Here is a 23,201-nt window from a genome sequence, read left to right as displayed (position 1 = left end):
CATCTATTTGATTAGCTATTTTGGGGTCCAGTGCAGTGTATCTTATTATCCACCCACAGTCATTGTTACTCTATAGTTGTTTAAGTAAGAATAACTAGATGGGGGATATTAGCTTGTTCTGAGTTGGCTCTTAATTGAGTCCCTGAATATGTCATGTTACATTTATAATGATGGCTGACCTCTAGGGAATGCCACTTTCCAGGCCCTGAGACAAAAGAAAAAGCCTTCATTATGCAAACTTTCCTTTTTGGAGAAATGTTTATGTATGTTCAATTTTACTTTTTGATTAGGTTTAACAATACAAAAATGTTCTGATTGTAGGAGGCATGAGAGTTTGCTGTCGTTTGAGGACTGAAGCCAGGAGAATGCTGAAGAAAAGCACCTAGGTGAAGAGTAACCTAGGAGCTGTTTGGAAGTGTGTACAGGCGGCCCACCCCTCTACATGCAGTCCAAAGTGAGCAGGATTGTCCAGGTAGGTCATACTTGCATCTATCTACCCTTACCTGTACCCAAATTTTGAGGGCCAAACTGTCTGAACTCTACAAGGTTTGTGATATAACTAGAACCATGGAGAGAATATTGGCATGGAGGTAAGGAAGGATATGGCTATGGAGGCCTCAATTTCCCACCCACTTCTCCCCTATCTTTGCATTATCACTATTTCTTTTTGCAAAGCTTTACTGCTGCGTCTTGGTTTTGTTCTTCTCCGGTTATACATCCTGTTCAGATGTGTTTCGAGTGGTGCGATCTGGGATTGTCTGAAACTATAGAAACTGGCTACCTTTTCTTCCAGTGTGGAACGCCCTACATGCGAAAGAATAACGTTGTTGTGTCAAAGAGAATAACACTAACACCAGAGACAACAACTATAATATAATAGCCGCTAACATTCACACAGCAAAATGCTTTGCATATCTTATCTCAAAGGAAACTATGTATTGAAATGACTAATGTTCATGAGGAAGTGATATAAAGAAATAGGTTGACTAAATGGATGCTGAGCTGTCAGCTCCCTAAGGCTTTATCAGAGGTGAATTATTATGGTGTAAGGCCCTGAAGATTTCTAACTAAAACCCTATCACATTTGCTGTTCTGATTTATTACTTAAATACACATATATGTTTTAATCTGTAACAGATAATTTTAATAGAATTAAGAGATGGTTGGTGAACATCTAGGAATGGAAGTCGTGATTACAAACAGCCAGCATCAAGAACAAGTCATGCCAGACTTACATCATTTCTTATTTTGATAGGATTATTAAATATTAGAATAATGCTGTGGATTTAGTTGGCCTAAATTTGACAAATTGTAATATTTTGGAGGGATTTATTTTTTTTTCCTCTGTAAATATAATGCCTAACTGTAAGCATCACTAAAGCATCATATTTACATTTGAAATTAATTTTTTTAACAATGAGCAAATATCTACCTTCTCTCACCATCAAGCCCCCACCCCCAAACACACACACAAATTGAGAAAGAAAAACCAAGCCCATGTTGCAAACATGTATAGTCTAAACACATTTTCTCATTAGACATGTGGGGGAAAAAATGTCTTTTTTGCTCCTCTGAATCCTTCACCTCTTGGTTGGGAGATAGGCAGTATGTTGCATCCCTGGTCCACTAACACAGTGGTTGGTCATTAAGGTGATCAAAGTTGCAAAGTCTTTCAGATTGGAGCTCACAATATTGTTGTTAATAATACTGTTTTCACTTCTCTCTGCATCAGTTCATTCCAGGTGTCACTTCTCTGAAACCATTCCTTTCATCATTTCTTACTGCACAATAGTATTTCATTGTATTTATAATGCCATATTTATCCATTCTCCAGTTGATAGGTCTCTCCTGAATTTCCAATTCTTTGCCCTGCAAAAAGAGTTGTATTTTTTTTTATTTTAGAGTTTATTTTGCTTAGTGCTCTTCCTTTCCTTAATTAATCCTCCCTCTTGGGGCAGCTAGGTGGCACAGTGAGTCAGGAGGACCTGAGTTCAGATTTGGCATTAGCCACTTCATAATTACCTTAGCTGTGTGACCTTGGGCAAGTCACTTAACCCCATTGCCTTAAATTTTTTTAAAAAGTAATTAATCTTCCTTATTCTTTTTTTTTTTAGTTTTTGCAAGGAATAAGAAGGAAATGGGGTTAAATGACTTGCCCAAGGCCACACAGCTAGGTAATTAGTAAGTGTCTGAGGTCGGATCTGAACTCAAGTACTCCTGACTCCAGGGCCAGTGCTCTATCCACTGTGCCACCTAGACACCCCTTCCCTCTTATTCTGCTTTCTCCCCCTTTCCCTTCTCTTTCTCTGTTGAATGTAATGTACTTCTGTATGTGCATATCCCTTTGTCCTTTAACCACGTAAGATGACAGTAACTGCTCTCCCCACCTCTTCCTCCCAGTTTGCATAAAGTTCTGTTTGTTCCTGTGATTATGTGAGATAATTTCCCTTAATCTTTTCTTCCATCCTTTCACCTTAGTGTATTTATCTTTCCTTTCCTTCCTACTCTTCTTTTGGACATCATCTGGCAAAGAAGTATTACTCCCAGACCTTTTGCCTAGTTAAACTCCCTCTATGACCCTGGTAGAGGTCAGAGGTGCCCTATGTATCATTTCTCTATATTAGTATGGAAGTAGTTTATTCTTGTTTAGCTTGTAAGATTTTTTAAATTTATGTTTACCTATTCATGTTTCTCTTGACACCTCTAGTTGAACTTCAAAGTTCCTATGAAGCTTTGGTCCTTTCATTAGGAGTGCTTAAAAGGCCTCTATTTCAGTCTTATTTTTTCCTCTGTAGGATTATATTGTTTTTTTGAGGTGTTATTCTTGACTGTAAGCCTAGATTTTTTTTGCCTTCTGGAATAAATACCATGTTCCAAGCTCTCCAGTCCTTCTAGTGGTGATTGCTAAATGATACATCATCATGACTCTGACTCAGAACCTGTTTTTTTTGTTTCTAGGTATTTGCAGTTTTTTTTTTTTGCTCTGTAAGTCCTAAGTTTTTGCTATATTCCTCACAGTTTTCATTTGGGAGTTTCTTCCTGGTAGTAAATAGTGGGTTGTTTCTATTTATTCTTTCTTCTATGATCCTAAGAGTTCTGATCAGTTTTTTCCTATGATTTCTTGAAAAGTGATTGATGTGAAGGCTTGTTTTTATTCATGGCTTTAAGTAGTCTGATCATTTTAAAATTCTGTCTCCTCAATCCATTTTCTAGGTCATTATCCTATAAAATAACTGACATTTTTTTTCAGACTTTTGACTTTTTGACTTTATTTGAATATTTTTTTTATTTTTAAATTTATTTTTCATCCATATGCACATGTATATTTTTAGGTTACAAAATTTCCTTCTACTATTTGAACAATTTCTGTTGTCTTGTGAAGTCATTAGCTTGTACCAGGTCCATTCCAGGAGGTTCCCTCCCCCCACCCTACGCTTTTTAATTCTTATTTCAAGCTGTTGTTTACCCAAAAAGTTTTCTTCTTCTAACACTTCCATTTAGGTCTCAAAATCATTTTAGCTCTTAAGAATTCTCTCATAGGGATTTTGGTTAGAATAGTAGTGCCCAAGCTGCATTTTCTTTGAGGCTTTTTGACTATAGATGTTTTAGAGTGATTTTCTCCTTTTAATTTTAGAAGTTAGTTTTCTTATTACTGTAATAGTCTTTGTGGTAAAATTTGTTTGCTCATTCTTGTAGCTTATTTTCTAACTTTGCATTTTATGCTAGGGTTGGAAGGAGCTTGTGTCCTCTTGGGTCATTCTACTACTTTCTTACAGTTTTGAGTGTTGTGTTATTCCAGGATCTCAGGGACAGCTCAGTTTGGGAGCTTGTAAGTTTGTAATTCCCACAATGTGACCTGATGAATGGCAAAGTCTGATAATTGCTCCTCCAGTCTAAGCTTCCTGCCCTGGTTCTTCCTCCATATGCTTTAGACTGGAACCAATCCCCTGCTACATTCATGTGGTCAGAGCCACACAGCTACTGCTTGCTTTTGGTTCAGTCCACAGCCAAGACCTGCAACCCTTCCTCACTCAACCATGAGTAGGAAGCCTGCCACTGACAGTTGGCATCTATTTCTGGCCCCTTTCTCTTAGATCTGTCCCCTCCTGGACAGAGTTCATCTCTAGTGGTTATTAACATCTCCCTCTCTTTCCTTATGTCAGCCTCAGTTAGGAAAAAATAATTCCCTCTGACTTTTTTTCTTGGATTTCCTGATGAGGACTCAGGCTAATGCATTTTCTAGATGTTTGTAGGAATTGCAAGAAGGGACTTGGCTTGCTTGTACTTTTTGCCATCTTTATTCCCACCCCTACCCCCATTTACCTATATTTCAGTCAAATTTTTGATAAAGAATCCTATCCATTCTTTTGGAGAAGATGGACAGTTATAGATTAAAGAATCCTATCCATTCTTTTGGAGAAGATGGACAGTTATAGATTAAAGATCATTTTTAGATGGATTAAGAAAGTTTTGATGCCATGACTTAGTAATTTCTAATGGTTTGATGAAAGGAGGTTTCCAGTGGAATATCATGGGGGTCTATCTTCTGTGTGGTTTAACAGTTTTTTCAATGACTGGGCTAAGAGCATAGGTGAAATGCTCATCACATTTTCAGGTGACACAAAACTAGAAGGAGAACAAAGCCACTGGGTTAGGTTCCAAGAGGATCTTGACAGACTACAGTCCTGGACCAAATCTAGTAATTCACTAGGGATCATTTTTAAATTATGTTACTTGGATGCTGAAAAGTCATTTTTTTATCAGTATAAGATGGGGGAAGTATGTCGGATTCTGAAAAATGATTGTAGGGTTTTCTTGGACTGCAAACCTGGAATAAGTTAACATGGAGTATTCATAAGGAGGAAAGATTTGCTCTATTTGCCCCAGAGGGGCAAATTGTTTTCACCACAACTCTTCCTATATTTGTCACTTTCCTCTTTTGCTATCTTTGCCATTCTAATTGCTATGATGTTAGAACCTCAAAGTTGCTTTAGTTTTTCACATGATTAATTGATAATTTGGAATTCATTCATTCTTTGATCATTTCCATAAATTTGAATCAATTTGTTATAGATTTGGGTAAGATCTTTATCAAAGACACTTGTTGAAAAGATTTTTTTAATATAATCAGAAATTTCCATCTGATTTTTCATATGCTTTCTAGCCCTTGTTTTTTGGGGGACAGCTAATTGGCCCAATAGATTGAGTGCCCACCCAGGAGAAAGGAGGACATGAGTCCAAAACTGGCCTCAGATACTTAACCCTGTTTACCTCATCTCTAAAATGAGCTGGAGAAGGTAATAGCAATCCACTTCAGGGTCTTTGCCAAGAACACCTCAAATAGAGTCACAAAGGCTTAGAAACAACTGAACAATAAGCGCTTTTCCTATCCATAGATCTGAGAGGTATTTTCTTCCTTGCTCTTCTAATGGTGACAGAAGAGATAGCCACGTTACTTACTTGCCCCTCAAAGGTGGATTATTAGAATGATATAGCATACCTGTTCAGGTCCCAAAATGATAGAGAAGGGATCTGGAGCATGACTTCTCACATTCCTCCCAGGCCAGGGATGGGTCTTTTGTATTCCGGCAGCTCCTTTATTCTACAGGAGCAGATGCTTTTAGCAGAGTACAGTTTGCACCTGAGAGAAAGAGAAAAGTTTCATTTGTCTCCACAAATTGACATCATAATCTGACCTTGAAGGTTTGGAATATTGCTTCATAGGGATGAATGCGGGGGAAGTCTCTGTATACATTCATTGGCCTGGAGAGGAGGTGTTATAGTGGGCAATTTCTCACGATTAGCCCAAGGATTACACACTTCCAAAAAGTAACTGTGGAAGTCAGGTTGCCCAGTTCAAGTCCTCATTATCCAGAGAATACCCCTAGAAGAAGCTAGTGCTATCTCAGAAAGGGGAGAAGATAAGGCATCCTTATTGCACCTTCAACATACTGTAAGAGCTAAGGCTGAGGGCAATAATAGGTAGGCCAGTCAGTAAGTGTCAGAGATGGAACTTGGACTTAAGGCTCTGCTCTCTATCCATTCTGCCACATTCCTTGGTGGTACAAAACTATCAACCTCTTTTTGCTCCCACTTAAAATTCTACACTTCAAGTAAAACTCTTCACCTGCAAACACCAAAAGGTCATCATAAAAACATGATGAATGCCAATGTTTCTTCTCCTTAGGAAAGGCCATTTCTAAATGGGGAATTTCTATTTCAGGACAAAGTGTTATATATCTTGAAATTCCTTCAGGAGCCTCAGTTGTGACTCAATGACCAGGCTTGTACTTGTTAAGTAAAAACACTGGGTTAACATTCGCACTAGCAGTATTATGTATGTGTTGGGAAAGGGGGAGAGTAGAGATTGGAAAAGGTTTCACTTCAACTGGTCAAAATTCAGCAACCAGCACTTTGAAGAAAGGGTCCGGTCCCAAAAGGTAAAGAAGTCACTAGCCACTGAGGCCTGGAAGAGATAGAGGGAAGTACCTACCAATACCCACAAAGAGAACTGGCTCCATAGAGATGAAAGCTTCCACATACATGGAAATACAGAGAAAGGACTATATTTTATACATATGTAAACATGTCCTGAGAAGAGAGCACAAGTCAGAGAGCTGAGGACCCTTTGGTCCAGTTATCCTCTGCTCAAGCACACAGCTCAAGGAGGCCCAAACTGCAAAGAACCTGATGGGAATGTTCATTGCAAGATTTTTTGTATGTGTAAAGAAGTGGAAGCCCAACAGAATCTGCCCCTCCATTCAAAAGGAAAATTCATATGGACTGAGGCAGAGAGCAAAGTAAACAGAACCAGGAAAACAATATAAATAAGCATATTAGTTAGCATTTCCATAGTTGTCTAAGATTTACAGCTAATTGTAGTGTCATGTCCAGAGTTACATAGCTGAGAAGTGTCTAAGGCAGGATTCAAACTCAGGCTTTCCTGATTTCAAGTAACAACGAAGGTTGGCCTCAAAGAAGAAATGAGAAATTGTACTTTGCTATTTTGTTATAAGGAATAGCACTTTGTGAAGGGAATGCGTGAATCATATATATTCAAAAAAGGACAGTGACATAAAAACAAAAGCTAGTTATAAAATGTTTAAAACAGCAACAACAGCACACCAACTTTGACCTTCTGGGGCATATTGGCTTCTGTTTCCTTCTGGTGGGGTGATCTCAACATTCTAGTACCACAGTAGATGATAGCACAGGGCCAGTTTTGCCAAAGGCCTTTGAAAAGGAGGTCAAATGCTAGAGTCCCATTTCCTGATACATTGATATCAAGGGTTGAGGTTTCAAATTCCTATTTTCATGGAAACTAACACTGTTTGTTGCATGCTGGGGAAAAGGAGCTTTGAAGTTATCAGAAAGGTTTTTTAATCTAAATGATCTGGAGCAAAATAGAGCTGCCTGTTAGGATTACCCAGAGTACTTAGCTGTTCTGTTGCCCTTGTGGGTCAAACTTCAGTGTAAATAACTTTATCCAGAAGCAACTCTTTGGATGGGCCTCGGATCTGTCAGTGAAGCATTTGGATCCAATAAAAACAGGGGAGCTGCAGTGCACATGAAACTGCAATTCCCTGATTTCCAAAGTCCTGTTTTTGTTTTTAAATACACATATGTAAGCAAAAAAGGCAGGCGTTTGACATTTCAGTCTCTGTGTTGTTTTTCTTCCCTTTGATCTGCCAAGTAAGTGAGAAATACTCCGGTGTCACTTGTCCCCATAGGTGAAAGTCAAATCATTATATAGTAAAGTGAACTGTGTGGAAATGGAGCCAGCCACCCACCCCCCAAAGACAGTGAAATCTTCAGACAGAGAGCTCAGTCTGGCAGACAACATGCCTTGGGGTATTGCTTGGTTTGGGGGAATTGGGAAGTAAAATAACTGTGGTTTGTAGAGTTTTAAGTACCCAGGAATAGCTAGAGTTGGGTCATTGAGAATAAACAAAAATTCAAGGTACTTTCTCCATCCTCTGCTTGTCAATTAGAACAGAGTAAAGGCAGAATGAGCTGCCTCTGGAGGAAGCTGGAGAATTTCTGATCCAGAGGGATGCAATGAGAATTTCTTTCCAGATATCATTTGTATTAACTGCCCTTTGGAGGTTATTTTGTACTCTAAGATTCTTATCTGGTCATGGATTCCTGAAAAGAAAGATAAAATGATCATATGGCTTCTAAGCAACATACAAGAAGCAAATGGAGGGGAAAGAGCTGAAGCCCATATGATGCTATGCAGGGAAACAGCAAATTCTTTGAGTTAGTTCTCTATCCCATATTTATAAAATCTGGCACAGGACAATGACTAAGGCCTTGAATGGAGTAGGCAAACAAGGTGCATTGCCTTGGGAATGGGAACTTTAAGGGTCTCAGGGGCTGTCAAACACAACCCCTCCTTTTTTTTTTTTTACTCCAATGTTCTATCTCCATGATTGATATATCTTAGAATTGCAGTTTCAGAAGAATCAGAGCTGCCCTAAATGGCAATAGATAGCATGATAATGATTATGTCTGCCATGTAATGATTACAAGACAGACTATACTCTAGACAGAGGCAAGGACTAATTGCAAAAAATATATACAGAAAGTTATTATTAAATATGTTGCTTTGTATACTGACTCTGCCACTCAGTTTGTTTCCTTGAGCAAGTCACTTCTGTCTCCATAAAATGCAGGGGCTGCAGAAGATGGTCCCCAAGGGTTGTTCCAATCTATGATTCTAAAAGATTTCAGACATTTGAGAAAATTTGCAGATTGTACAGCTGTAGATCTTCTTATGCCAATTTAATAGAAAGTGGCATTTTTGATATCTTCAGCTGACCAGAATATCCAGACTAACTTGCTTTTAAAAAATCTGCTATCATAGGCAATATTCCACACCCTTGGACCACCACCCTACAAAGAAGTGGGGGAAGAAGCATCTTGTACTTCTTTGAGGTCAAACTTATTCCTTATAATTCACATCATTTAAAATAAATAGGAGTTTACTATATTGAGAACCACAGAAAATTTGTATTATACTTTCTGGATAGGACTACTTGGATCCAACCAATTCTATGGCATCCATGTAGAAAAAAATTTCTTCTGTCATCCAAAAGAACCACACAGCCCCTTCATATTGTTCATCTGGAGCTATCATGCTGGGCCTAGAGCCACTGAAGAAATTGCTCAGTACTGTGATCATGAAATACCAAGTTTTGTCTCTGCTTGTTGATAAGGAAAGCTTCAAACACATTTTCTGCCCAAAATGTGAAGTGAGGCTCCTTGGTCAAGGGGGAAATCGCCAAGGAGATTTGACTTGGTCCCACTCCTAGAATTTGACATAAGAAGTAAATGACATCATGATCTCATATTCTTCATCACTGTGTTAGAATACACAGTACTCAGTTTCTATATCTTGGACTGGGTAACAGTTTTTCTTTCTCCATCTGAAAAAAAATATTTTTAAGATCTATAATTTCACTTAATTATTGACTTCCTCTTGTCCAACATACATGGTAACCTGAGCCGAATTGTAGTTGAGACCTATGATTGTGATAGGAACCCTCCTCCCTCCCTCAATAATGTAATCTCTTAGAGCATTATATGGGATACTGAAAAGGGTGAAGGTCTTGACTATCCAGAGTCACCAGTTCAAGATAGAGCTTGAACAGAAGTCTTTCTGAGTCCAAGATGAACTCCATCCATTATGCCTGACTTTCTATTTTATGTGTGTATGTATTATTCACATAGACAATTATATGTAATGTTCTGTGTTTCAACTGAATCCTACTCTGTGACCTCATTTGGGATTTTCTTGGTAAAGATACTGGCATGGTTTGACATCTCCTCTAACTCATGTTACAGTTAAGTACCTGAGGGCAAGTATGGTGAAGTGATTTACTCAATGTCACATAGTGAGTATCTGAGAATAGATTTGAACTCGGGAAGATGAGTGCTCCTGGTTCCAAGTCTAGTGCTCTTTTGCCTGCACCACCTTGCTGCCCCATGTTTGCATATTAAATAATAATAGCTGTCATTTCTAAGTAGCACTATAAATTTTGTGCTAAAGGAAGAGGGCATACAAGTTGCAATGACATAACCTCTGTATTCCAAACCGGAGTTAGAAGCGTCCTTAAAATTCATGCAGTCTAAATTTCTCACCTTACAAATGAGGAAATATGACCCTTCTGCCCAAGGGTAAAATACAAAAGACAAGTTAGTGGCAAACTGGAAATAACAATTACTATTTAGCTATATCCCCAAATTCTGACTCCTGTGTTTCTTAATAATGGCAGTAATTGCAGAAATGATGCAGTGCGCTTACATTCTGTCAGGTGAATGACTCCAATGAGTCAGGGCACTAAAGTAAATGGAAATCCAGAGCATGCCATAAATCTCTTCCTTCACACCTGGAACTTTTAGCCTTGATCCTAAGGTATGCTGTACACTTGATGCTGAGAATGTCGGCATGCTGGGATCTTAAACATTCCAGAACATTTGCCATCATTACTAACAGGTGTGGGGCTCACCTCACCCAACATCCCTGGAAGCAGAGAGTCAGCTTGAAGGTCACAGAGTTGATTACCCAAGAGAATTCCCAACTCCCTTTATTACTAAGCAGCTGTATTTTATATCCCAAAGTAGTGACTTAGTCTTACTTTGGAATCCAGTTGGGATAAGTTGACCCACATTTCTTGGAGGTATTGGACAAAGGTGGTTAATATACATAAAGTAAAATAAAGCAAGCAAATATTTCTTGATTCATTTTTGGATCATCCTCCATTCCAGGATTCTTAAGAGTATAAAAGAGAATTATAATACAATGGTTTGGGGAAAACAAGGTGCTAATTTGTTCTGTGACCTTGGGCAAGTTCATTTTTCTTCTTAGTAACATAATTCTATGTCTGCCTATGGTTAGCCTTGGCTTCTCAAGTTAGCACCCTCCCCAGATTGGCAAATATGGCACTTTTGGATGATAAAGCTGATATTTTAAGTGGTTTGTGCTTTATATGTTTATCTTATGTGTGCTTCCCAACAATCTTTGTAAGGCTGCCTAAATTATCACTATTTTATAGAAAGGAAAACTAATGCTACGAGAGGCTAAGAAATTTGTCCAAGATTCTTCCCACCTAGTAAAACTGCAGAGGTGGGCATCAAATCCAGGCTAATTTCCCATGATGCCTCCTGTGCATTCTTGGAGCAAGGCTTTTTGTATGCTTCAGTCAGTCACATTTTAGTATCCACGAAAGTACTCCTTGACCACTATGAGGCATTTACATGATGTAAAAGTCATTTTGGGGACCACCAATAATGAGTTTATCTTGCCTAATATATATACATACATATATATATATATATATATATATATATATATATACATATATATATGCAAAAAATTCAGTAGTAAAGATATTTAATTAATATTCACAATTCAAATATCACTGCAAGAAATTGCCTTTAACTGTATGGAACTTGCTGAAATTCTGTTAAAAATGCAATAAAAGTTAAGTTCTTATAGCACAGGTCAATTGCAAATGGTGATGAATATCAGGAGTGCATTCATTCATTCATTCATTATAAGTCAATTTCACAGGCATTCTCTGCTTCACAACAGGGAGATCACACTTCAAAGAAAGGAATTCAAATTTCACTTTATGAAAACCTTATAGTTGAAAATCCCATCTTAAACATCAAATACAGGAAGAGTGAAGAACAGAAAGCATTCTGCAGAGTTCAGAAGAGACTGCTTGGCTGTTGCATTCCTCTATCATGGTGTTTATTTGTGTGTTCTGGGTCGTGGGACAGGGTTAGCATCCAGATAAACTTCAAAGTAAGTTAAATGGACTAGTACTGCCTTGTGTCAGTGGTGGGACCTTTGGAGAAGTAATTCCCTGCTTAGAATCTCAGTTTCCTCCTCTGAAAAAGGAGTGGGAAGGCTAAATAATCTGTAAGGATTCTTACAGTTCTGGGATTATGTGAGAAACTGGGAAAATGCTGCCTTGCCAGAAATAATGAGAACATCCATAAGAAATTGTCATGGAAGCCAATGGGATTGTCCTGAATAAAAGAAATTCTTTACATTTGTATTAGGTCCATTTTCTTTAAGTAAGCCCTTTACATGAGTGGGATCCTCACCAAGGCTTGGTAGTAGAAGAGTAAGATGAGGAACAAGTTAAAATCTCTCATCTAACAGATACAGAAACTGAGTCTCAGGGAGAGGGAAAGGACAGCTCCACATCAAGCATTCTTTATGGGATAGATCGATGTGCTAATAGTAACTGTCTTGTTGTTACTGTTAAAATTATAAAAATGACTTCTGTACTTTGTAATGTGTAAAGAACAGCTAGACCACTTCAACTGTACATACAATGGGTCAGTTTTAGAAACATCATGCTTTTGAGGGTGTCCACTGAATGATTCTTAGCAAAGATCTGAAAGAGGGGAAAAGTAAGAGACTTTCAATAACTCCCCCAAAAGTGAGGTGACCACAGAGAGATCAGTACTGTCCTACTCATGTGTTCTCACTTCTCACTTTGAAATTATGAGTCAGAAACCAACAAATTTTCACAGACAATATTCTACAGCAATGAACAGCTGTTCTATTCACCTACTGAATGAAAACATGCAGAGATAGTAGAATCCCATAATTCTGTTTGCTGACTATAAAATAAAAACATAAGATACAGCCCCTCTCCCAATGAATTTCCTACATATTAAGATATTATTACATAATTTCTTGAAGGAGCATGGGGAAGCAAGATGGCCCAGTGGATAGAGCACCAGCCCTGGAGTCAGGAGGAACTAAGTACAAAGCCAGTCTCAGACACTTTTTTTAGGTTTTTGCAAATCAAATAGAGTTAAGTGGCTTGCCCAAGGCCACACAAAAACACAAAGAAAGATACAAAGCAAATGGATAGCTTTGTACAAGGCTCAAGTAATAATTCATTTAATAATAAAACAATAAGTTCCCCTAACATAATGTAATTGGTGGAGGGTGATGGATAAAGTTCAGATGGATAAAGGATTTTGTGTAGATGGTGACATTATCGAGATGCTTCTGTTTGCAGAAGGTTTTTTGCTAATTGTGTCAGGTTCCGGAATGCTAGCCTACTGTCGAACTCACAGCTGGGAGCCAGATTAAAATGTACGTGGAAAAAGTTTACCAAGCAATAAAAATACAATACAACATAGATAATGTTAATTTGTGGTTTTCCAAGTCAGTATGTAGACCTTCAGGGATTTATTTTTATTTTAATTTGACACCTTGGTAGTTGAGCCTTCTCTTTTGAAGGATAGAGATTGGGAATAGATGTGATTTCTTTTTTTTTTAATCCTGTGATGTTGTAAAATCAAAGTTAATCAAATGAATTATTTTATACAATATGAACACCAATATAATTACAATTGTAAAAAAAATTATAACAAGGATAGACTGATTTTTCAGGATTTCCAAATCAGGGCCCAACTGAACATTTATATAGAATTGTCTTTGCATGAAGCCCAAAAGGGAACCGCATGAAATTGAGTGTTTCTGTAGCCCCTATATTTTTTGCTGATCAATCAACAGTTTGTTAGAAAAGCAGCTGCAGTTTTGTTAACTAAGGTCTGAGATAGGAGAAGAGGCAATAGGTGCCATGAATTCACCTGCAAACAACTTTTTTGCCTGAACATTAACCAATTCTGGAGAAAGTGGAGTTTTAGGATGTTTGCTCTCAAAGTGCTGTTTGAAGGTCTTGGGGTTCTACAGACTGTGCAGGTTTATATCAAGGCAGCCTTGGCAGCAGCCTTCTGATCATGTCCTTGCTTCTTTTTTGGTCCTGCTTGTTTTTTGGCATTTTTCTGAGACTGAATCTCTGGCTGTCCTTGAGCCATATTGGGGCTGGGACAGTCTAGCATCATACTTGTGATTTCAATGATAGAAGGTAGTTTTCAGATAAGCAAACTCCCTCAACCAAAATAGACTGGCACCTTCCCTGCAATTTATAGTCTTAGAGGTTGAGTGATCTGCTCAGGGTCACATAGGTTAGATTTATAAGAGGCAAGGCTTGAACTCAGTTCTTCCTGGCATTGAGATTACTTCTTTATCCTCTCAGTGCCACACTCTATGAGAGATTTATTCAGAGAGACATCATCATGCAAAAAAAAAGGATTTAGCCTACTTATCCACCGAAGAAAAATCAAGTGAGAATTTCCATAATCCCAGTGATGGTCCAGAGCTAACAGATCTGGTCCATCATTACATAGATGGTATATAACAAACTATAGAAGCTGAGTAGCACTCTCAATGATATCAGACTTCTCTATGAAATAAAACTCCATCCTTTTCACATTGATATCCTAGTGAACTTATGGCTACACATCATAAAATAACTCTATTCTTTCTGAAAAATCAATATGAAAGAGCAAGAGAGAGGCATAGGATGGAAGTAAATGTGCTGTTGCATGTTTCCAGAAAAAGAAATTTTATCATCAAAGATATGTCTACAAAAGGAAATGGAACAGCCATGAAGATGTCAGATAACAGGCTGCTTTCACAATGATGCTTTGAGGAAGATTACAGGCTTTTTAGGTGCTTTCCCCCAACATAGAGGATAGCCAAGAGTACTCCCACAGACTGAGAAGGCTCAATGAATGGTATTCTGAGCTCCACTACTAAAGACAAATGAGACACAGATTTGTTGATTAAATATTAAAGATCAATATGGTCAATATAGCCAAATGAGTCATAAAAACTCAAGAGGTACATACTATTCAGACTAAAGATGATAATGATGGTCCTCCTGTATCTTGCCTTGTCAGACCCCATCTTAAATAGAAAGTCTGAGGGGCAGCTAGGTGCACAGTGGATAGAGCACCAGCCCTGGAGTCAGGAGGACCTGAGTTCAAATCTGACCTCAGACACTTAATTGCCTAGCTGTGTGACCTTGAGCAAGTCGCTGAAACCCATTGCATTAAATAAAAAAATAATTTTAAAATACAGTCTGAGAACTCCTTAAAAATAAAAGTATTGGACCTGGGAGTCTATTTGCCAAGGCAGACTCAGAAACTTTTTGAAAACAATTACAAAACACTTCTCACACAAATTAAATCAGATTTAAATAACTAGGCAAATATCAACTGCTCATGGATAGGTCAAGCTAATATAATAAAAATGACAATTCTACCAAAACTAAACTACCTGTTTAGTGCCCTACCAATCAAAATTCCAAAAAATTACTTTAATGAATAAGAAAAAGTTGAAAGTAAATTCATATGAAGAAATAAAAAGTCAAGAATTTCCAGGGATTCAATGAAAAAAAGTGCAAAAGAATGTGGCTTAGCCCTAGAAAATATAAAATTATATTATAAAGCATCAGTCATTGAAACTGTCTTGCATTGGCTAAGAAATAGAGGTGGACCAGTGGAATAGACTAGGTGCTATTGCACCTATTGTAATCTGCTGCTTGATAAACCCAAAGAGTCCAGCTAATTGGGATAAAAACTCTCTCTTTGATAAAAACGGCTGGGGAAATTGGAAGTTAGTAGAGAAGAAACTTAGATTAGACCAACACCTTACACCCTATACCAAGATAAGATCCAAATGGCTACAGGATTTAGACATTAAAAAAAAAAACAATATTATAAGCAAGCTAGAAGATCAAGGACTATTTTACCTGCTAAATCTATGGAAAGGGAAGTAGTTTATGACCAAGGAAGAGATGGAGAATATCACCAAAAACAAACTAGAGAATTTTCATTACATTAAATTAAAAAGCTTTTGCACAGACAAAACCACTGTAACCAAGATCAAAAGAAATGTAGTAAACTGGGAAACAATCTTTACAACTAGTATTCTGACAAAGGACTCATTTCTAAAATAAATATAAAGAGAACTGAGTCAAATTTTTTTTAAAAAGCCATTCCCCAATTGACAAATGGTCAAAGGATATGCAAAGGCAATTTACAGATGAGATCATCCGATCCATAGTCACATGAAAAATTGCTCTAAATCATTACTTATTAGACAAATGCAAATTAAGGCATCTCTGAAGTACCACCTCACACCTCTTAGACTGGCCAATGTGACCAGAATAGATAATTATCATTGTTGGAAAGGTTGTGGAAAATCTGGAACACTAATGCATTGTTGGTGGAGATGTGAACTCATCAAACCTTTCTGGAGAGCAGTTTGGAACTACGCCCAAGGGCAACAAAAATGTGCATACCCCTTTGGTCTATACCCTGAAGAGATGATGAAAAAGAGTAAAAACATCACTTGTACAAAAATATTCATAGCAGCCCTGTTTGTGGTGGCAAAGAATTGGAAATCAAGCCAATGTCCTTCCATTGGGGAATGGCTTAGCAAACTGTGGTGTATGTATGTCATGGAAAACTATTGTTCTATTAGAAACCAGGAGTGATGGGAATTCAGGGAAGCCTGGAGAGATTTGCATGAACTGATGCTGAGTGAGATGAGCAGAACCAGAAAAACATTGTACACCCTAACAGCAACATGGGGGTGATGATCAACCTTGATGGACTCGCTCATTCCATTAGTGCAACAATCAACAATCAGGGATAATTTGGGGCTGTCTGTGATGGAGAATACCATCTGTATCCAGAGAAAGAACTGTGGAGTTTGAACAAAGACCAAGGACTATTACCTTTAATTTAGGAAATAACCAGATAGCTTATTGTCTGATCTTGCTATCTCTCATACTTTATGTTTCTTCCTTAAGGTTATGATTTCTCTCTCATCACACTCAATTTGAATCAATGTATAGCATGGAAACAATGTAAAGACTGGCAAATTGCCTTCTTTGGGGGGTGGGGGGAGGGAAGTAAGATTGGGGAAACACTGTAAAACTCAAAATAAATAAAATCTTTAAAAAGAAAAAATAAAGGTATTGGGCAGTATTTACAACTGGCAAGCTGGAATGCATTTGAGGTTCACTGGAAGGAATTAACAAAATTTTGTGGGGAAAAAAGATTTGAATCAGGGAAAGGAGATGATAGTTGTATTGAAAGGCTGTCATGTAGAAAACATTAAATTTGTTTGGCCACAGATCCCCTTCACATTTCCTTTCCCTCAGCTGTGATGCCTTCTACCATTTTACCCCAGTTGCACAAGAAAAGGTGGCCATTCTCTTTCCGTGCACAAATGATCCTATTTCTTCCTTGTCTTCTCCACAAGACTAATCCCTCTAACTTCTCTCTTTTCTCACCAATCTTCAGCTTTGCTGTTCATTCTCTGCTTACAAGCACACTCCCATCTTTAAAAAGCTTTCACTTGATCTCATCACCCTCATTAGCATCCTATCTCTCCCCCTTTCTTTTTGGCTAAACTCCTTGAGAGAGTCATCTGCAATCAATGTCTCCTCTTCTCTATTCTAAGCTATCTGCAGTTTGGATTCCAAACTCTTCATTCATCTGAAACACCTCTCTCCAAACTAAGGGCAGATTCATTCTTTTAGTCCTCTGCATCCTTTGACTTTACCCATTATTCTCTTCTCCTAGATCCTCTTTCACCTTCTAGGGGAAAACACTGTTCTTGACTAGTTAACCCTCCTATGACCTGTCCAAACATTTCTCAATTTCCTTTGCTGAAGGTCACACTAATTATAGGCTTCCTCTAAGGTCTGTTCGTAGTCTTCTCTTCTCCCTCTTTACTACTTTGCTTGGTGATCTCATTGATTGTCATTATCATCTTGATGTATATGATTCTCAGATCTCTTTATCCAGCCCTCACCTTTCCCCGACTTTCATTCCACCAGCTGCCTAAAGGACATCTTGAATTGGATGTTCTTAAGGCATTTGAACCTCAACATGTCCAGAACAGAACTCATTATCATTGCCCAAAAACTACCCCCTCTTCTAAACTTTTCAATCATGTGGAGGCCACCACACTCCCAGCCACCCATAGTCATACATCTAACTTTTCATCCTCTCTCATATTCCTTCCCTTCTATCCTTTGACACAGCCACCACCTTAGTATAGGCATTCATCACCTCATGTCCAGACTATTCCATCAGCATGCTGGTTGATCTCCCTGCCTTAAGGCTCTCCCCACTTTAGTCCATTCTCCTTCCACTCAGGTGCAAAGTGATCTTGATAAAGTATAGTTTTCACCATATTGCCCTTCCCCACATCAGACACACACAGTTTCTCCCTGTGACCTCTAAGATTAGGTATAAAATCCTTTGGCTTTTAAAGTCTTTCCCAACCTGACCCCTTCTACCTCCAATGTGCTCTACAACCCAGTGACCTTGACATCTTTACTGTTCCTCCCACAAAACACTCTATCCCTCAATGCTGTGTCTTTTCTCTGTCTGTTCCCATGCCTAAAATGCTCTCCCTCTTCATCTCTGCTTCCTTCTAGGCTTCTACCAGAGGCCTTTGCTTGTCCCTCCTCCTCCCCTTCTTCAGATTGCCTCCCATTGACCCTGTCTAGCCATTAGACTGTGAGCTCTTTCAAGGCAATGACTGCCCAAGAGATAACACAACATCAAGAATATAGTTTAAGCCCTTAATACGTGCTGACTGCTTTGTGGCTGATGCCTAGCATGGATAGTCATCCCTGTGATTAGTTTGGATGGCTCCAAACTGTCCAAAAATATTTTCACTTGTTCCCATACCTGGATTTCTTTTGCTCTTTAAGTGGCAAGGGTTGTTCTCCAAAGTGCCTTCTTACTCTAATAAAGGATGTTCTAAGATTTCTGATAATATTCTATGGTCTTAATGGATTTGCATTCTCCCAAAGTTACCTATTAAAATGCAAATGTTCCTAGAAGAGCTAACATTGTGCAGAATAATAGTAACTGACACTTTTCTGCTACTTTACAATGTGCAAAGCACTCTACATGCATTATCTCCTTTTAACTTCACAATCAGCCCAGGAGCTAAATAAGCTCTATCACTCTCAGCTCAGTTTTGCAGGTAATGAAATGGAATCAGATGGGTAAAGGGACGAACCCATGGCTAGGAGATTGTAAGGGAGTGGGGAAGACAGAGGCATCAAAGAGGGTACCATTTTGCCTAGGAACAAAGAGACCTTTGTTCTTTCAAGCCTAAAGGAAGGATCTTGACAAGAATGATGACCAATGATTGCAGCCTCAAAGGCCTCCCAAGGATTTTCTTGTGTTGGATTGATTGTCTCTAAGGCTGGACCTGACTGTTCTCTGGTTCTTGAACCTCAATTGCAATGACCATGGACATAAAGAGCCTCAGAAACCCAAGCAGTATCATACAATATCCTAATGATATTATAATATCTTTAAAGGAATATTTTCAGAAGATTTGGGGAGAACCAATTTGTGAAAGCAAAAGACGAGGAGAAGAATCACTAACTTAACCAGAATAGGCAAACAAGCAATTGCCAATAGGATAGCCTTGCCCAGACTCTCTGATGAAGACCACACTCAAATAAAATGTCTAATGTACCTAGCACAGAAACTGACAAAGTCTAAAAACAGGACAGTGTGGGGTGGCTAGGTGGTGCAGTGGATAAAGCCCTGGCCCTGGAGTCAGGAGTACCCTGGTTCAAATCTGATCTCAGACACTTAATAATTACCTAGCTGTGTGGCCTTGGGCAAGCCACTTAACCCCATTGCAAAAAAACCCTAAAAAAACAGGACAGTTCAAGTGGGGAAGGGTCTTATTGCCCTGCTTTGCAGTGCCCTCCCATAGTTTTGAGTAACAAATGTTTGTATGCTATGCCCACCCTGCTCTCAGGGAGGAAAAGGTAGGAGCTGAGGTGTGGGGGGGTATAATCTGATAATCTCCTTTACAATGAGCTGTTCTCACTCTCCCAGGGTGCAACCCTCTCATTTTACAGATGAGGAAACTGAAGTCTAGAGAAGGGACCTGATTATTCTGTACTTGAATGCACATTAGAAAGGACTGGAATGGAGCATATCTTCTGACTGCCCAACAACTACTCCTTCCACTACATTCCAAGCACTCACTGAAAAATATTTTAGCTTTTAGACTTCATGCAGTGATGCACATGATGCTACAATTATGCTTCCTTAAAAAAAAAAACAAACAACAAACCACAATAACCACAGATCCCTCCCATTTAGCCCAAGGTAATGTGACAGTTGTTATACGAAGCACTTTTATTTTTTAACGAGTTAAAGAGTAAATAGGATCATAAAATGCATGCAAATGGTAGCCCCTTTTATGGCTGCCCTGAGCTACACAACTTTTGCACCTTCTTTCTCAAATGCCTTTATGATTATGGCTATATTGTAATTAAGTGCATGGGTCCTTTCTTCCTGCGTTTATGCTTTAACATGGGATGACCCTTTTGGATCAACATATGCTCCTGATGCATTAAGGTAAGATACCAAACTCAACAAATAACAAAAATCAAAATTCTTCCAAAAAATGGTATAAAGGTTGACTTTGAATGCCCTCTGGTAAATCCCTTCACCTCTCTTGGTCTTAGGTTCCCCATCTCTCTAAGAGGAGAGAGTAAGGTGGCCTAGTTTCTACAAAGTTATCTCCCATCTCTCACATTCTGTGATTTCCTACCAAGATAGGTTTCCAAACAACTTCCTAAGGCAGACAGGAAATTCTTTCTGATATAAGCAGAAAAGCAAAATGGTATAGACCTTCCAGTTCAACCCTCCCATTCTAGAGATATGGAAACTTAGGGGAAATCAGCAGTCCAAGAACTCACCCAAGTTAGTAGCACAACCAAGATCAAAACTCAAGCCTTCTCAGTTCTGATCCCAGGCTTGCTTCCTCTACTTTGTTACACCTGCTTCTTGTCCGCCCCTGACCTTCGGTCTCCCCTTGATACTGTACTATCTCTAGGCATCACCTCTGATCTAACTTTACTTTCTTACCCTTTCAACTCTGCACTATCCTCTACTCTCAAATCTCTGATCCTCTGGTCTGGTTGTTCCTGTAGGGCACCAAACCCTTGGCTATCCCTTGCCATCTCCCTCCTCTAGTCCTATTCAATGAACTGCCAAATAGGGTGATGGAAGTCCAATAATTATTTTGAGTGGGTCTACTAAAGATGGATGTTTCCTAAACTGAAATAGACCATCACTGCAGTAAGGCATTCCCTTTACTCTTCCTTAATGTTCTCCTCTTTCAAATTTCCCAGAACAGCTAGTTTAATCACTTTAGTTTACACTCAATCCAACTATAACTCACCTCCCCATTCAGCAGATATCCTTGCCTCATACTTGGATGACAAAATAGGATCAATTTACAATTGAGCTGCCCTTCCTCCACTATTCTGTATTTCACATATTAATTTCTTTTTCCCTCCTCTTTGGCTTTAGTCTCTGACAAAGAGGTAGGCCCTTTCTTTATCAAGGCTAATTCAATCCCCACCCTTGTCCTCCAACAGATTGCCCCAGTGATCATCTTCATTCAGCTGGCTCTTATCTTAAATCTCTTCCTAACCAATGCTTGTTCCTTGCCATCAATAAGCATGGAAAGATCTGCCCGCTCATCCCTTATGGGTAAGGGTCATAAGGCACCACTTTCCTTTCCCTAAATGTTGTTAAAGAAGTCCAGATTCACTCAACTGAATCCACCAAAAGAGTAGCAACACATGGAAATAAAAAAAAATTCCCTCTATTTCATAATAATATAATCACACATGATTTGGTTCTAATAAATGCATAAAAATTCTGATTATTCCAGAAAGGAATCCCAGGCCATAGGCATCAGGAACTGTGTTACTTCTTGCCCACGTGTGTATCCTACATGTGTGCCTCACTACCATTGGGCTCCATTTGACCACTTCTTCTCATGAACACTATTTTGTGTGTATGAACATGAGCATACCACAGATTTGGTATGGGTAGGGGATATTTTATACCAATTACGTATTTCCCCATGTATAAGACACTCCCATGTATAAGTCACACCTTAATTTGGGGACCTAAAATTTGAAAAGAAAATGTATTACATCAAGTTCTTGAACTCAAGTTTCATTCATCATGAAATTCAAGGACCTTGTGTTCATAGTTTTCAGGCATCTTTTGAGCAAATCTGATGCATGGATGCACTTGGCCCATTATGTTTCAAGAACCTGAAGTATCCATGGTGACCTCCTTGGAAATCAATCACTTCTTTTTCATCATAATTCTTCTGGCCTCCTGCTGAACAATCTTTGTGGACACAGGAATTGCAATGGCCCTTTGCTCTTCAATCCATCTCTTCAGTTCCCTAAGTCAGGCCATTTGGCTGCCCTGACTCTCATGGTCTTCTTCTGGCACAGTTGGGTTTCATCTTTCCATAGCCAGTCTCAGATTGTTTTCTCAGTTGGAAGAGGACCAAACTGACATTCAGCAGCATGATTTCCAGTCACTTTTGCAAACTGGATCATTTTGAATTCAGCACTGGATGAAAATCTTTTCTGAGCCATTTCTGGGCAGAATGTGGCAAAACATTGCCTAATATACCAGTTACAGACATGAAACAATGAATGCAAAGAGAGCAAGTATGAAGAAGTGGGAAATGCAAGGGGAAAAAAAAATCTAAAACCACTGTATAAGATGCAACCAGTTTTTAGACACCACATTTTTTGGAAAAGGGTGTGTCTTATACATAGAGAAATATGATATTTTCATTAAACATTCTTAGTAATTGCTTTTGCTAAAAGTTAATCAAGTCTTCTAGCCCATTGCTAGTGGATACCCACCAGTGGTAAGGACACTATACCCAGATTCCAAGACAAAGGTATTTCCCTTCACTCAGGTCATGACCCTTTCAAACATACCTTCTTCTAGGCAGTTGTGAAGAGATTGAGGGCAAAAGTGGGCAGCTGCCAATTTGCTTGGGTGTTTGCAATTTCATTCTGCAATCTTGTGAGGAGACTGGATGTGCCTGAAAGACCAAAGTCAACCATCTCAGTTAGACTGTGTCCCAGTCTTAAAATACTGTTGTTTTTTAAATTGATTATACATTTTCTAATGTGGTAGAAACTGCAGGGAAACTAGATTCCTATCTCTTACATAGTTATTAAACTCAATAAGAGGTCTGATGCAACAATGGGGGTTTAATTAACATATTATCACTTGGCTAAATTTTAATTAAATGTTCATTTAAAGCATCTCAAGTGCTATTCAAGTTAATGTAGATTGGCCTCCCTAAAAATCTTTTTTACATTTTGGGTTCCTCTGGTTGACATATACATGTGTATACACATAAATATATACTACAGTTAGTGCCTTAGGCCACAGTAGATTTTATAATCAATGATCAAGCATTG

The 23,201-nt window shown here is 38.6% G+C and overlaps 1 long non-coding RNA gene and 1 pseudogene across 1 annotated transcript; both read right to left on the bottom strand.

The window, feature by feature from the left end:
- Positions 1 to 1,040: 1,040 nt before the first annotated feature.
- Positions 1,041 to 22,810, bottom strand: LOC141502712 (uncharacterized). The gene is made up of 3 exons (XR_012472625.1): positions 22,710 to 22,810; positions 5,501 to 5,641; positions 1,041 to 1,869 (listed from the first exon to the last, which is right to left on the bottom strand). It is a non-coding gene; the product is annotated as an uncharacterized LOC141502712 (long non-coding RNA).
- On the bottom strand, positions 10,413 to 13,854 carry LOC141503175 (zinc finger protein 706 pseudogene; annotated as a pseudogene).
- Positions 22,811 to 23,201: the final 391 nt, after the last annotated feature.

The sequence above is a fragment of the Macrotis lagotis genome, chromosome X (genome assembly GCF_037893015.1).
Source record: "Macrotis lagotis isolate mMagLag1 chromosome X, bilby.v1.9.chrom.fasta, whole genome shotgun sequence".
Lineage (NCBI taxonomy): Eukaryota > Metazoa > Chordata > Mammalia > Peramelemorphia > Peramelidae > Macrotis > Macrotis lagotis.
This window is presented reverse-complemented; position numbering and strand designations above follow the sequence as displayed.